General features: G+C 34.4%; 1 protein-coding gene across 1 annotated transcript in view; it reads left to right on the top strand.

The window, feature by feature from the left end:
* Positions 1-831: 831 nt before the first annotated feature.
* Positions 832-16825, top strand: part of LOC116164713 (spectrin beta chain, non-erythrocytic 1) — a gene marked incomplete at its 3' end in the record, with an annotated part of 68052 nt that continues 52058 nt past the window's right edge. The window contains 1 exon segment of the mRNA XM_031478924.1: positions 832-1234.

Here is a 16825-nt window from a genome sequence, read left to right as displayed (position 1 = left end):
ATCACCCAACTTCCACATATTTAAATGAATGACCAAATAAAGGCTGAGTGTATATATGAAAAATTTTAATAAAAAGACGGTATCCCGTCCAATTTGGAAATGTTTTATTTTAGAAAACTTTGTCTTGGGTAATGCACGTATGTAGTTTCTTGCGTTTTTACGTATTAATAGTTCCATTTCTTATTAAAAGAGAGTGACGTTTACATTTTTGAAATCAGAAAAAAATTCTCTATCAAATGACACAAAAAAGTAAAAATCACTTCCATAAGAATAAACAAAGTTGATGATTGTTAACCGGTGACAAACGTCAGACTTAAAATTTAAAAGTAGGATCTTGTAGAGGGAAAAAGTGGTCATAAAATGTATCATTTATTTCGAAATATCTTTTTAAATAACTTTAGTAAAAAATAAAAACAATTTTGCAAAATTTCGTTTTTTTCCTGATATCTCAGAAAGTAGTCGGAATTTTTTCAGTTTCAAAACTGTATTTAAAACTACCTTCCCCCCCAGTCTTGCAGTTCAACTAGCACTTTTAACTTTTCAAACACCTTAAAGCCAGTAAAGTTCTTTGAAGTTTTCAAAAACGCCAGTCTTTTGTTGACTAAAGCTGTTTAGAAAGACGAAAGATGAGTGTCAAAGAATAGGTATCTGAATCTACCACTCGATTTGTTTTGGTTGAATGTAACACCCTGTATTTTGCATGTGTCATAGGTCTCTGATTCTATCCAATAAGGATCCTGGATTCAGCGCATGCATATTTGATTTAATAATGGCGGGGAGACTTTTTAAAGTGAAACGCCTCTATTTACGTACAAATAAAATTAATGTTCACATACAACGAATTAAACATTGTTCGTTTAATAAACAATTTCTCTTATAATAACAAAACTAGCTTTTTCGCATAGGACTTTTCCATAATTTACTTAAAAACAAGAAATAAATGAGGTTGTATTAGACGCGTATATTTTGAGAAAGTGAGCAACGCATGCAGGTAATTTGCTGTCTCTGTCTATAACAACTTTTAGTCCGAGTCCGCCTCTTCTCATTCAATTCAAAGCGGTAGAAGTACGAATACGTTGTTTCCTTTCGAGTATTACGCGACTTGTACTCGTTTTTTGAAGTGCATTTTGAAAATCGACATTTTGCCAGTACGAAATAGGCAACTTTTAGTGGTGTGTAAGTGTTTCGTGGCAATTTTGGATTCTTAGCTGGACTTTTACCTACATCATAACAGGTACGTAACTTGTGCCCGATGAAAATCACAAACGGTACTTTGCTTTTTATTTAAAATGTTTGAACAAGATTTTATGTGTCGTAAGGACCAAGAAACGCACACGTTTACGTTTAAAAAAAACAACAAAATAGGCGCGGCAATTTCTGGTACATACGTCTGTGTGGTGGGTATCTGTAACAGAAGGTAGGTCTAGACGAGAGACATAATGTTATGAAAGGCTTTAAGAAATCAAGGCCAACACTCAAACTTAACGTTTAAAGAACTGGCCACACAAATCATGGGTATTTTGTGTACTTAAAAACAGAATTGTTAGTTTTGCAGATAGTTGTATGGTTGTTGTTTCGATTCTTGTTCAATGTGGATAGGTCAACGACATTTCATCCAGCGTGCCCCGCTTTTGCCCGGTTATTTGTTTAATTTGTTGATTTAGCTGTATGTGCTAAGGGAAACTGTTAAAAAAAAGAACATATTTGAACAGCTAAAATAGAATGTTAGAATAGAATTATTTCCTATATACCGCCAGTTTTTACTCAAGGTCTCTTCTTCAGCTATCGAGACATTTGTTGTTTGATTACGTAAACAGGATAATATTTGTTTTGGATTGGTTAAAGGTGAACTAATTATCAAACACGTTTCTTGTAACCAAGACGTGTATCTTCACATGACCCAAAATCGATGACAGAACTGGTTATTGTTGAAATTTACACATGCTTCGTTTTCCCATTGAATTTTAAACCTTTTAGTTACCAATACCGGCAAGTTTTTTTTTAATTTTGTGATTCCATCGGAATTTTGAGGTCATTTTGAAAATTAATTTAGAGGAAAGATCACAATCAAATAATCGGTGCTCCTACGGCAATTTCTAAATTCCATTCTATTTTTGTGTAAAAAAACATTTTTTGAACTAATTTTATGAATGGGAAATAGTGTATGTATGTACGAATTAAATTTGCTCAACGGTCAAGGTAATATTAAATACAATGGCGTTACTGCCTGACCTGACTTAACGTCGAATGGTTGATATATAACAATTTTTTTAAAAAGTGGATCTGCCCAAAGAACTAGTATGAAATCTTCAGTCAGTGAAGCATGTAGTTCATCTCGTAGTTCATACGGAAGTTTATGGATCAGATGTGCCAGAATTGAATTGCTATGGTTAAATGGGATGGAGATTCCGGTAAAAAAAGAACGAGAAAAAGAAAATAACACAAATATAATCCAATCCAAGTTTTGTCTGAGGACATTCAAACCCAGCTTATGAAATCTAAAGGTCAACATCGCGATTTGGTTTACAACCTTCGCCGTGACGCTGACGCATCTCCGTTGCAATCTCTGATACAGGTGCGATCAAAGTAATATCTTAAAGTTTAAATTGCCATTTCGGAAAATACCTATATAGATAAAATATCGTCTAATTAAACGTACAAGTCGAGGTACAATGGTGTGGTAGATTTTTTCAAATTCGACAGTCACATTTTATCATACAGGGTGTAACAATTACGCACGCCAATAAATTCAGCTCGGATCGTAAGGTTCCATATAAAATTTTATTTGACAAATGTGTTGTACGTCGCCAAATAAAAGTGATATTGAGGTGACCGAAAATCTATCTCGAACGCACTGTATATTCTAAATAATATGAATTCCCCTTATGTGATGGGTTTGTCCGTCCGTCTGTTGTCAGCGATGTCAAACCGTGTCAAACCTTCGCCAATCGATTTCTACGAGTTCAGGGATCAGTGATCAGATATTGAATCTGAGCCGGATTAAAAGTCGTGTTTCCGAATGCGAGCCGAGTGTAAAAAAATTCCCCTACCGAAAATCGTATGCGATTCTTTATATTATGTTTAAATATCTCCAACCAAAAAATTTCGTTCATCGTAATTTTCCGCATCATGTTTAGGAGTTTTGGGGGAGCTTTTCGACTTGTTTAAATGACAGTTTCGTTGCGACCACACGGAAGGTACAAGTCATACGCTTTCCTAAAAGCGTACATTGTTCAGTGTACCTACCTATACATAAAAAGCTTCTATAAGGTAAAGAACCTACATGTTGACGCTCACGAATTGACGTTCGTGATTGTGTGGAGGTGGAGGTAATTAAACCGTGTTAAGAAATAAACTAAACTACCTAATAACAATACCACACAATGTGCTAAATACATACCGTCGTTAATCACATTAACATTTCACCGTAAATTTCCCAATCGACCTAGTGTTACCTTACATGACCGTGAAAAAAAAACCCATAAAGTGGTAATTTTAATCGTTTGCCGCTTTGATATTTCGCATTTGAGTAAAAATTTACAAATGAATGCCAACCGAAATAATCGAGGGGTCATCCACCAAGCAAAATACTGTACACCAAATGCTGATCGGCAGTATTTAGCATTTTATTGTCAATAATGCTTATATTGCTCCCGTAATGATTAATGCATATGTAATGCTTGTATCTCGGCTTGTATAATGCCTATAATGCTCGATTGCTGCCTATAACTCCCTGTAATTCCTATAATGCCTGATTACGGCCGATATGGAATGTGTACAGGAGTATATTATGTGCAAAAAAATATGAGAATTCCCCACTTTATGACAAAGTTCTGGAATGTTTATAGCGGATAATATTGTATATCATATTTAAATTCATATGTGAAGGCAAGTTCAATTTGCTATAGCATTCTCGCGGAACTATAGGCTCTATAATAAGCGCCTTATGAAAACATTCCCAGAACCACTTCCATACAGACTTTTGTTACCGTTTTTAGATGTGGAATGCTGTTTGAGTAGCATTTTTTATTGCGAATACAAAGATGTGCATTGTGCGGCACATAAAAAATAAAAAGTTGAAAACTGTTAGTTTCAACATGATGGTGCACCCTCGTACAATCCTTATTCGGGCGAATATATACTTATCGGACAAATTTCCTTGTAAATCGAGAATTCGTTCGATAGTTATTCGCACACTATTAAGGCGTTGTGTTCGTTCAAAAAATTTTTCAGAGTAGATAGAATTGGTATCCACACCATTCTGTTCAGAAATGTTTGAACCGAGGTTTTGAACCTTCCGAACCTCGCTTTACGACATTTTCCTGTACGTAATGTATCTAAGTGGCCTCTCCTTCCCGAGCTCCTTCCTTAACCACTTTTAAACGATTATTACTGCCCCATTTTTTAAAACATTCGTTCTTAAAAATTGAAAAAAATTCAATCGCAAATTATAATCCCTTCTAGATGGGTTACCTAATACAATTCGACAAATATGAAGGTACTGATTAATAGGTTTTTTCTTTTTACTATTCAAAGGGCAAACAACCAATTTTTAACAACCCTTAAAGGAAGCCGTAATGGGTTGAATACAAAATTTAAAAAAAAGAATTATTAACAGTAGTGAAAATCTCCGAAGCTGACGAACAAAAAAATTCAATAAATGAAGCTCCTATACTTCTTAAAGGAATGCGGTTTGATTTTTTCTTGGAAATCACGCGATTGCAAAAATTACGCAATCCGGCGAAAGACGAAAATATCGTTGACTATTGCCCTCAGAAAATTTCAACCAATCATATTAATGCATATTACAGAAATCACCTAGCAACAGACAAATATCCTCGAGTATTCATGCACTTGTGCAATACCCGCGGGTATTGCTTATGTGTAAATACCTAAAATGAAACTTACATAAATAATTCCAAATTTTTATTAACGAAAATTACAATTTGTAAAATGGCAATTTGTAACTGAACCCATGCTTATTTTCGGTTTCATGATGCTTTTTGAAAAACCATGTCTTTCAAAGGATCGAAACAAACATTATATTCTTCTTATCTTGCAAAATTTTTGTCGGGCAATAGTCATCCCGTATATCCCTCGTGCACGTCAAATACCAAATCTGAGTATTTCGCTCATGCACTATTCAGGTATTTGGCGTGCACTTGGGATATAATACTTGAATATGAGTTATCAACGCACACAGAACAGTTTGCCACACACCTTGAACTTGCTTAATCGAAAATTGCCAAGAAATTGGCCAAAATCCACGCCAGATAACGACGGATTTGGTTCAGCCGGACTTGTACTTTGCACATGATGGTAGAAGTCCCACTTTTTGCCATGTGGTAATTTCGAGGGTAATTTTATGTGATCATGAAGTAGGTAGAGAAGGTATTGACGGATTAGGATGCTCGGGTTTTCTGTAGGAGGTGTTGGAAAAACTTTGAAAAGATGTCATTTTGGGAGGGGGTCACAACCGTCCCCCAATCAGTCGTATATATTTTTAACGATCACTTATTTAAAAACCTGTTTTGAGACACATGTCATGGTAATATAGTATTAAAATTAACAACTTAATAAGACATCAACACAATGAATATCTCATTAAGGCACCAAGAGAACAAGGGTCCATTTAAGCATAACTATAATAAACCAATGTCAGAAAAATAAAACACAAATAAAATAGGTAAATTATCCTTTAAGGATAGTAATAGTTTTTACAAAATTAGTGTGGGCTATCAAACACAAAAGGTTCGCATATAACTTTGTTAAATTATCCAAAAATCGCATTCCTAGCCTATCCTATTTAAAGACGTGCCACCAGTCGTAACTCTTATGGTTGCTGAGAAAAAAATTGAAGAAGAATTGCAAATTTCACTTCTTTGAGGGTGGCTCCCAAACGAAATACGTTAGTCCAACTAAATGCATTTTCAGCCATTTAACCAAAATTATGACAAACTCGTTATTTTTCAATTTTTTCTTGAATTTTTTGCAGCAATACTGGTTAACGAATGAGCCATTAAAATGTAGAACAAGTTTTCAATATATTTAGTTCGTTTTTTTTTGCATTGGGTAGCTTATAACTCTGACACCTTAACCAAGAAAAATGTCAATGTCAACTTTCATAAGAAAGAGTATGGAGATATGTTTTTTTAATTTTAACGAAAGATATGCATATCGCATATTGTAAAAATCAGATATGCGCAATGTGAACTCTCTTATTGGTGGACATATCTTCTTGAAATTTTAACCACAGTAGCTTCTAGTAAAAGCAAACAAATCCCATATTGTAAAAATCACAATGTGCGCATGCGCAAACTGCACAATGCCAAGTTTCTGATTGATAAGGTTATTTGTGCCATAACTTATTTACCCTCTGTACACATAAATAGTCCTTTCGGGAAGTACCGATTTATTCATGGAGAATGTGAAAAGCTTCTCGCCCTAAGGCGAAAACCTTTTTTTCATTTTTTAGAAATAAACTCAAAAAAATTCCTTCCTTGGTGCGAGTCTCGACACCACAACGAGCCAAATAGCGAAAAAAGTACTCGATCTTGTAGCGACACAGCCGTAGGTCAGACTGCCGAACAATGTGACCGCAATAGCGCATTTATTATTTTTGTGGAAACTTGAAATGTAGAAAAAAATATATTTGTGATAAATGTGATGGAGGGCATTTCCTACATGTATGCCGTAATTGGTCAATGTAGAGTATTTTTTGAGTTGAAATTTCAATAGTTTATTTGCGTTTTTGGACCAGGAATTACTATACATATTTATTTACTCTATAAATGCTGTTTGAATAAATCTTTGCTTAATATACCTATATGATTTAATTGCTAAACACGTTTGCGTGATATGTATTATGATATTTACAACCATTTATTTATATAAACACTCGAATAAACACCAGAAACGTTAAACCAATTACGGAATACAAATAATCTATGCACTCATGTTCAACATTTTCAGCATATATCTGCACCCTCTGAAAGATAGTTTGCAAAATATGATCTCGACAGTGTTCATATTTGAGGGGCACCGAATTTAAGTGAATGTGTCTCTCGGAAAACATCAAGTTGGTTGTTCGAAGTTGGGCGATCTGGAATGTACGGTTTTCTCATTAAACGAATTTATAACGGGAGATCAAAAATGAAGGACTGTCGAGTCTCCTTTAGAAGTTCAAGTTAAGTACGATTTCCCAGGTAAACAAAAATTCCAAAGGTGACTCGACAGCCACTCATTTTTGATCGCATAGTATTTTCTTCAACACTAATCGACAGTGTAACTTAAATAACCTAATTAACAGTATATCATTTATATCGCGCTGTAATTGAATTAACAGATCATTTTTTATCTCGTTTTTTATGTAGGAATTTTGCTAGAAAATGCCGTTCTAAACTAGCAAAAAATAGATCGAATCCCTGCCGGCTTGGCGTTTAATTATCAGCTATAAACACCGCCATGCAGCACGATTCGTCCGGAGAATTAGTTTCCTCCTCGGTTTCCTCATCCACGCTACACTGACTCAAGACGTTGAGACAGTTTGGCACCTAAACAGTTTGGTGTCGATTGGTCGATTTTCGGGGTGGAGATACTTCGCAAATAACTTCGGTTATGACTTTACTCTCGAATGTTGATAAAAGCTTGTATTTGTTTAATTAGGCAGTACCAATTTTTATCTCATATTCCTCAATTTCATTTTCGTCTATCCAGCAACAGTCCTTTTTTCGACTAACCACCACACACTCTCAATTAGTTAAAGATTTTAAATTTGGAAATCTGAAAAGGTTCTTTCGAGGGTTCTTTTCATTGGTGGTGGCGGGAGAAGAGTACCTACTCTTCTGCTCTGAAACTAAGGGCTGCAATGAAATAACGTATAGCAATTGGTGTCAAAAACCCTTTTGAACAAAGGCTTAAATCAACTTTGCCTCTTCTAATCATAGGTTATTATGTAGGTACCTAGCTGTTGATGACCTAAGTCGTAAAGTAGGTAATGAGTAATGACTATTAACAGGGGCGTTGTCAGTGGAATATTTGCTTGGGGCGTTGGAAAAAACCTCGCAATGGACCTCGCAATGGACATTGTTGTCTTAGGTATGTATTGATGATTTTCAGTGTTACGACTCACGAAATCGTAATAAATGTAGCATTAAAAATTGGTCCAATGATATATCGTCATTTGTTTATCTGTATTGACTAACATTAGCTAGACACTGCTTTTAAGTCACCCAAAAAAATGTTAATTGCCTGTGTACGTTTTAACAAAAGAAATTATCATATTGATGATGGGTTTACAGAGCGTCGACCGTATGTTACCAACTGTCCGAATGAAAGTTACACAATATCGAATAGGATTTAATGGCCATTTAAAACAGATTGTTAAACATTTCATTTCATACTACATTCTGTTTGAAATTCTCATGGTCAATGTCAAGGTTGAAACTTGCTCGTCTATAATTAAATGTCGTGCCTTACAAACGTGTTTTTTTCTAAGCAAATTTGATTGGATCTGTAATGATAGAGTTCGTTTCGTATTTGGTTTTTAATAGGTAACAGTGATTTGTTGTTGACAAATTTCTTCATTCTGACAAAACCAGTATGTAAACAACTATTCTGGATGTCTTCTGGCTTGAGTTCATGGGTAGAACCTGATAGGACAGATCTCACATATCCTCATCCTCCATCTTTTTGATTCAATGGTACTATTCCGCCTACCATTGATTAAGGTAAGTATTCCCTAAATTGTCTAGTCCACCATTTGACTAGTTGCGTGAGGAAAATATCAATTAAATTGAATTAAATCATGAATATAAAAAATTGATTTATTTAAACAAAGACAGCAACACCTTGTCTTTCGTTTATGTAACTCTGTAATGTAATTTTTCGGTACATACAGCGTGCAATTTAAAAAGATTTTTTCAAAAATACTCGGCAATATGAAGGGGGGGGGCATTCTGAATAACACGACTATTTCCGCGGTATTAATCCCAATAACTGGTCCCACGAAATTTTAAATTAGCAACCTACCACTTGCGCAGCATTGCAAGTCGCCTTTTTGTTGACAGTGGAAAAAACACGTTTCATTGTTCAACAAAAAATCTGTAATTTAGGAGGTTATTTTTATGTTTTATTGAAGTAGTTATTAAATGACAAATGAATTTTTTTCTTTACCTCCTACTCGTGTCGTCACTTCACAAATAAATGGTAGTATAGGTATAAAATTTGTTATTTGTATTCCTTATCAAAAAATTAATATCAAATACAGTGTAAGTAAAAGTGTTGTCAAACATGGTGGGATGTAGGGAAATAAATCTTTTATTGGATTTTAATTTAATTCACAAAGCATCATAAATGTTGGAACAACACGCGTCTTTTGTTAAATTTAACATTATGAACGTTTTATCTAATAGTTGTCGTTGAAAAACACTCTTTTGTGAGCTTTTGAGCACTTTTGCTGATTTTCAATATAAAGAAAGATATTCCCATTGAAGCTTTTTAAATTGTTTCCACTGCTTTAAACAAACGAGTATGTAAAAAAATGGGCGATAAGATAAACATTTTTTTAGCACTCTCACAAATTATATGGGAGGACGGTATGGCATTGGGATAAAAAATGATCCCCCACATATTCTTTAGCCATAAAATGAAGAGCTGAAAAGCTTTGGTAATAGCTAATAACCCAGGATGCGGTCAGTTTCAGATTTTGCCCGCCTTTATATCACCTGTCTTTATAAGTCTTTAATTACAGGATTGAAAACACAAAAAGTTAGAGTCATTGAAGTGTCTAAATTTTAAACCCAATAAGTTGTTGGCAAAATTCAAACAAGTATATTACGCCCCGCATAAAACAAAACCCCCGACCCATCATTACAAAGCCGATAACATAATTATCGTTGCCATTTAGGATTTTTGAAGAGGGGGGGGGGCTGGGGGTTTAACAGTGGGGTTGTCACTCATTTGTCATTCTGGTTCCCCCTCGATACCCCCGAAACGGTTTTGCGCGATTTTCAATATCTTCTTTAGTTTGGAAAATACGGCCGACTGCAAGTTTTAAAATTGACACCCTGTATAATATAAAATACATGTGAAAAGTTACATAGCATGATAGCACTCTAACTACGTACACGAAATCTCCCAGATACCCTAATTTATTTGAGGACCGTGTAGATGAAAACCACTTTAACCCCCTACGTTTCAAAAACTAAAACTATGACCTAAATTGGATTAACACCCTATACTAATCTTCAAGTTTCTTTTAATAAATAATAAGATCCACCATCTAACATTAAGCTAAATGGAAATTCCTCAAAACGACTGCACATTGATTCGTATTTTTAAAACGTAAATGAAGCTAACTGTCAGACATGTTACATTACAAAGTTGTGGCGCAATTGAGTTGAAGCTCGATTGCGGTACTAAGGGTCCTTGGTTCGAATCCGGGTTCGGGCATGGATATTTGCAAATATAGAGTGGGTTGGGGGTCTCAGAGCAGCTTATGCTAAAATCATTTCTCAATATTTCCATATAATGGCATTACACTGTGCACTATTTAAATGCTTTGATGTTTTGTGAGTTAAGAGATTGAGTTCATGGTGACGATGTGTTGCAAAATCACACTGTGCACATTTTAAATATTAGAAGGTATTGTTAAGATATGCCTACTGAACCTTGTTTTGTACTGGCACAGTAAAAAGGCTACAGCAGGCTATGCGCAGATCATTAATTTAGAGTTTGCAGGAGGCCAACTGGCTCCGTGGCGCACTAATAGGTGCCATTAATAGAATATGTATAGTGAGGATGCGCAATCTTTCGCCTTATTACGTGCCAGGTCAATAGTTTGTCGTATAATTACATTGTGCACATTTTAAATCGCATGAAGACTTACTTGTGTTTAAAGAGATGTCGTTTCATAGTATATTGATTTGTTGCAAAATTTCAATGTGCACACTTTAAACATTTTGAAGTAGGTATTGCGTATTTTTAAGCGGACGCTGTGCACACTTAAAATATTTAGAAGTATTGTGAGTTAACAGATGTCTACTTTTCTCGTTCGTTTGCATAATCACACTGCACACATTTTAAATCGTTGATTTGTGTGTTAAGATATGTTGTTTCAGAACATTTTGAAGGTTTGCTGCAAAATTGCAATGTGCAGAAGTATTCCGTATTTTTAAGCGGTAAGCGTTAATTGGCCATTATTACACAATACGTGGATGGACAGTTAGTAATCGGGAATAATCTGTATATATCACTTTTTAACTTGATGGTTGGTATGGTTGAAAATATTTGATTTAACGATTGCCATTAGTTCTCTTACCTCCTTACTTACTTATACAGACTAATCCAAATTCGAAGGCCACCAAGGCAATCTCGAAAACTGTAAGAGATAGGCAGGTAGTATTTTGATGCTTAACAAAATGCCGTTTTGAAAGTGAAAAAATTTCGACTACTTTTTCCATAAGGAAAAACAAAGTTGATTATGGTTTTAAAAGTTAACCGGAGACGAAACGTCAGATTTAAAATTGAAAACTAGCATTTTGTAGACGGAAAAGTTGCCATAATAATGTATGTATATGGTCTTTATTTAAACAAAGATTTTATGACAATTGAAGAATTCTTAGAAGCGGATAATATTTCATAGTTTGTACCATTTTTGTAACCGTTTGCCTCTTTTTCTCGTTATATTACTTTGTAATTTACCTTTTTTTTTTTGTTAATACCTACTTGAATAATCATATTATGTTAATTTTGACGAGTGTAAATCGCAGTGATATTAGCACAAATATATATTATTATGGGGTTAGATTCAGCTCACGTTAGAAGCGCGTGCTGTTCTACCACCTAACCTAACCCCATTCTACCACCTAACCTAAATGAAATGAAATGTACCCTCGAACTTGAATGAACCTGTATAATAATTTTCTTTATATTTTTTTAGTTTTTTCCGATATTCTAATAGTTATTTTGCTATTCGGATGGGAGGTGAATCCAGCACATCAAAAACCATGTAAATCGGTCCAGTCGATCTTCAGTTATAAGTGGTGTAACACACGACTTTGTCTTTTGAGATCGCTTAGTTTCTATAGATTCCTCGGACCCTTATCGGGCGCTTTGTTTTCTTGGTTCTTATTCTTTTGTTCCTTTTTCATATTTCTCGATTTTTCTTTAAAATCTTTCATTTCTGCGTCCCTTCCCCTTTTCAAGTTTGAGATTCTGTTCAAATCTTGCGATTCCTCGGATTTGTCTTTTGAGATCCCTTAGTTTCTATAGATTCCTCGGACCCTTATCGGGCGCTTTGTTTTCTTGGTTCTTATTCTTTTGTTCCTTTTTCATATTTCTCGATTTTTCTTTAAAATCTTTCATTTCTGCGTCCCTTCCCCTTTTCAAGTTTGAGATTCTGTTCAAATCTTGCGATTCCTCGGATTCTTTCATTTCAGATTAATTCCTCTCGTTCAATTTCTTTACATCCTTATGATTTTTCCGATTCGTCGGATTCCTCATATACTGCTTTGGATTCATCCGATTCTCTGAATTCTTTAGATATTTTTTATTCCCCCTCACGACTTAATCGGATGCTGTTTACTGCAACACATTTATTTAGATACTTACTTGCACTTACTTAATTGGCCGGATTGAAATTTCTAATGTCGTTAGTCCAGTAAGGCTCATTGTTAATTGGGATTCCTCAGGTCGTCATAAAGGTCGCTTATCAAAACTGATATCGGCGTAAACCTGCATACCCTTAGGTTTAATGCTCGTTTTAAATTAACATAGGAAACCAATGATCTAATAATTACATAACGGGACTGAAATTCAAAAAGATTGATTTGTCCTCGTCTTATATAATTATGACAAGAGCTTTCGGACGCAACAAAAATAATTGAAATATCATGACGGGAACGATTGCAAACGACAGATTAATTACAGTTACTTTTCGTAACAAAGTGACCAACTTAAAACGCTTCTACCATCTACCAGGTGTTCATCTACAGAGCGCTCACTAAAACTGGCGAACCTCAACGGGTGCTTCGTTACACAGTTCCATTCATTTCCAAATTCTTTATATGTTTCGGTTCTTCTGATTGTTCAACTCTATAAATACATCACAATCTTCGGACGCTTCAGATCTTGCTTCAGATACATCAATTATTCCGGACCCTTAAACTTAATGGGATTTTATTTATTTTTCAGATGCTTCAGTTCCATCAAGTTTTTCCCGCTTTTTCGCTCTTTTTGCATATCCATTAGATTCTTCGTATTATCATCACATCACATTTTTGTCTCAGGTACTGTCTCAGTGTGCTCCCCGATGTTTAGATTCACAATTGGGCCCGAGCCAATTATGGGATTTCATGGTACATTTTTTTTCTTGATGTCGCACTCTGCTATTTCGCTTACCTCGCAACTGGTTTCATTGGTTTCGTTACGTCAGTAGACGAGTCACTCAAATTTTAAGATCCTCCTTATCGGAGATACGAAAATTAATTTGTACCATATAAGTAAGTTACTTTTAGCTACCACTAACACGTGTTACGTTGGTGACCAGCCTAACCATGGCGTGTGATATCATAAATCGTCATTTGTACTTATAATTATGTTTAATTTTACTTCTATACTTATATCAGTCGTGAAAACTGAAGTCAATGTCTGAAAAATGTCTAAATATGCAATTAAGAGTTAGTAGGTACCCCAAGGTCTATCATGGGTCCACTGTTGTTCATTCATAACATACTCTTATTATTTACATGAAGTTATCGGTATAAACAAACTCCCTATTGTAAATAATAACGCAAAACATGCAGAAATCTAAATATGTAACCAAATAAATTACTCATGGTGATGCCGGATGAGTAATTTTATTTATTTAAAATAAGCAATTATATAGTCATTCCTTTCTGCGAACGTTTGTGGACATAATAATCCTACGCTTTTAACCTACCTATACGCCGCCATAAATGCAGATAAATACCTATTTGTAAACTGGAACAGAGTCGAATGAATCATCTCGGTTTCACATAGGAAGAAGTCTACTTACATAATGTAATGTAGTACCATCGCCACTGCTGAATCGATCCAAGACGATGTAGGAGGTGTACGGGAAGTTACCTTCACAACGGAACGACCGGCTACCGCGCTCATCAGGTCAACAAGCAAGAAGTATTTGGGGTCGACTTTATCCTGCTTGTCTGCACAAGGACAATAACGGAGTAACACACTTGGACATTTTCCACTTCCTTATAAATGTTTTACTGGTCTATTGTTTTTATATTTTAGTGCCGTGCGGTTTTCTAATGACACCATTGTTGCTATATTTTATATCTTTTCGTTAATAGTAGGTACCATTAATTATTTGTAGAAATATTTCACATACTACGTCCAATTTTTTTGATTTTTGGATTGTACAATCATTTGGATTGTACAATCCACTTATAGCTGATTTTCTGATGAGATCATAGTCGCCAGTCTCACTTCCGGTGTTTGCCACATGTGGGTTTGGGATGCTCCAAACGTTCATCACTTTTGCACCATTTGGAATTACCTGAGTCACACTGGACACATCAGAATATTTCTCGTTCTTCCGGCCTTTCTAAAATGTTCCATTGATGAAAAAAAACTGCGCTAAATTCTGAAATGTTGCAAATCAACCATTTGGAGGCTGTAAACTACAATAACTGCATTTTATAAACAGTTTTCGGTCAATTTAAATTTACGAGATAATTTAAGAGTTTTTGCGTAGATTTCAACATGTGAATAGCATTTTCTAATTACATTTACATAATTAACAGGTCTATATATAGCGCTTAATTATTCACCTAGGTCACGTTGCCTATATTTTCGGAATTTTATAATGCAGGAATGGTTTAAATTTACAGTTAAATTATAATTTAAATTGCATTGATGTGAATGTTTAATTGCCAATAAAACAATTGATATAAAACATATTTGGAACCATCAAGTTTAGAAGTAATAAATAAACTACCGCTTCTTTTGTTCGCTGTTTCCCTGATTTTTTCAGGAAAAAAATCCTAGTCGGCAATATTTTGCTGCAGAACTATAACTAATTGGATAATTTTAATAAGAATCACACATTAAGATTCCCGAACCGCCAAATTAAGAATTAATTAATTTTGTAACCCTTTTACGTAACGGAAAATGGGTTTTCGGAAGAAATCCTCATTAAATATTGTACAAAAGAAAAAAAAAGAATTTTTTTGTGACAGTAACTAGATTTAAACATCTTTGTATATTTAAACCTACCAAAGTTTTAGTGAAGAATCAAAACACCAAAGTTTAAATGGATGCCGGATCAGAGAACATTTACACAATTTATAACAGCGCGAACTATTTATTACCTCGGCTTTCTAGGGACGGAGGTTCTTCGACACGAAAACTTCACCAATACGATTTCCTTCAAAGTTAGAACTTGCTCTGTTCGTTTGATTTTCTCCAAAAACAATAGGGTTACATGTCTCCGTGATGGTAAAATACCTACCAAATGACGAATCAGCGGTTTCGGAACTGCGACCTACATCGAGGTGACAACAAGGCGTTACGCACAAGCGCACGCACGCGTACAATTTTCGGCACTTTTATGGGATATCTCCGTAGTTGTTTATGCTCCCAAAAAAAAATAACATGCGCGTCGCGTACTCTTTTTCGCTCAAACTTAAGATGCTAAAATCAAAATTTGAAAATTATGACTTGCTTAAGAGATACGGGTGCAAATTGTTGAAATTTAATATTTAACCGAACTAAAGACAGGTAGAATAATATTAAGTAATCATTCCGTTTATTGACTAACAAAACTTGGTTTCTACTGACCACGTGACAAAGGACTGTTACTAAAAATTAATACACATAAAAATAACAGTAGGCGCACATTGTACAATTTTTCTTTTAATAGTTTGCACTAAATTCTAACACAAATCAACAAATTGTCATTTCCAGAATGACTCTATATTTTCTACAGAAAAATGTTGATTACAAAAGATTCTTTATAATGATTGTTGAATGATCTGCCGTTTTCAAAATAAGTAGACGGGTTCAGGTAAGTAAGTTATCGGATCAAACCTCATTTTTTTTTAATAGAACCCCCTATATATTTATATTTTTTAATCTAAAAAGCATATGAAATTCTCTCTTCAAAAATAAAACACCAGGGATAATATTAAAAAAAATTCAAGTAATTCAAACTCGGATTCAAACAGTTTGAACAAAATTTTAAAAAAGCCCCAAATGATTAAAAAAATACAAAAAATTTCGAACTGATTTTTTAAATTTTTTTAAAACCTTTTTTGAATCTTTTTGAATCAATATTGAATTTTTTTAATTTTTCAGTGTTGTATTTTTGAAAAGAGAACATGCTATCTTTTTAGATCAAAATCTACAGGGCTTTCCAAAAATGAGGTTAGGTCCAATAACGTTTTCCAAAAATATTATGGAGTATTTTTTATTTTGTACATTCTACAGTGTGGCCGATTACGTGTATTACAAATTGTAATTTTTTATTAGTTGCGCAGTCGAAATATAAATATCATCTAAAGTTGGTGCAAGTTGGGTAACCATTTTATATGCAATTACAATGGTCTCAATGAGAATTGCATACAGGACAGGCCCAAGAATATAAAATTTGCTTAAGAATACGGTACCACATTTCTAAGAATCTTTTTTTAGGAAAATTGGCCAGAATTGAAAGTTATGCGGAAATATAAAATCATGGCTATCTATACAGATTTTTATTTATTCCTGGAAAATTTTTGATTAGGTACTGTCGTGGTCAGAAGTAATGAAAAAGTTTTCAAGATAATCTTTTGATCTATGT

This window comes from Photinus pyralis, unplaced genomic scaffold (genome assembly GCF_008802855.1).
Source record: "Photinus pyralis isolate 1611_PpyrPB1 unplaced genomic scaffold, Ppyr1.3 Ppyr1.4_LG2, whole genome shotgun sequence".
Lineage (NCBI taxonomy): Eukaryota > Metazoa > Arthropoda > Insecta > Coleoptera > Lampyridae > Photinus > Photinus pyralis.
Note: the sequence above shows the minus strand (reverse complement) of the source record. Positions and strands in the feature narration are given on the sequence as shown.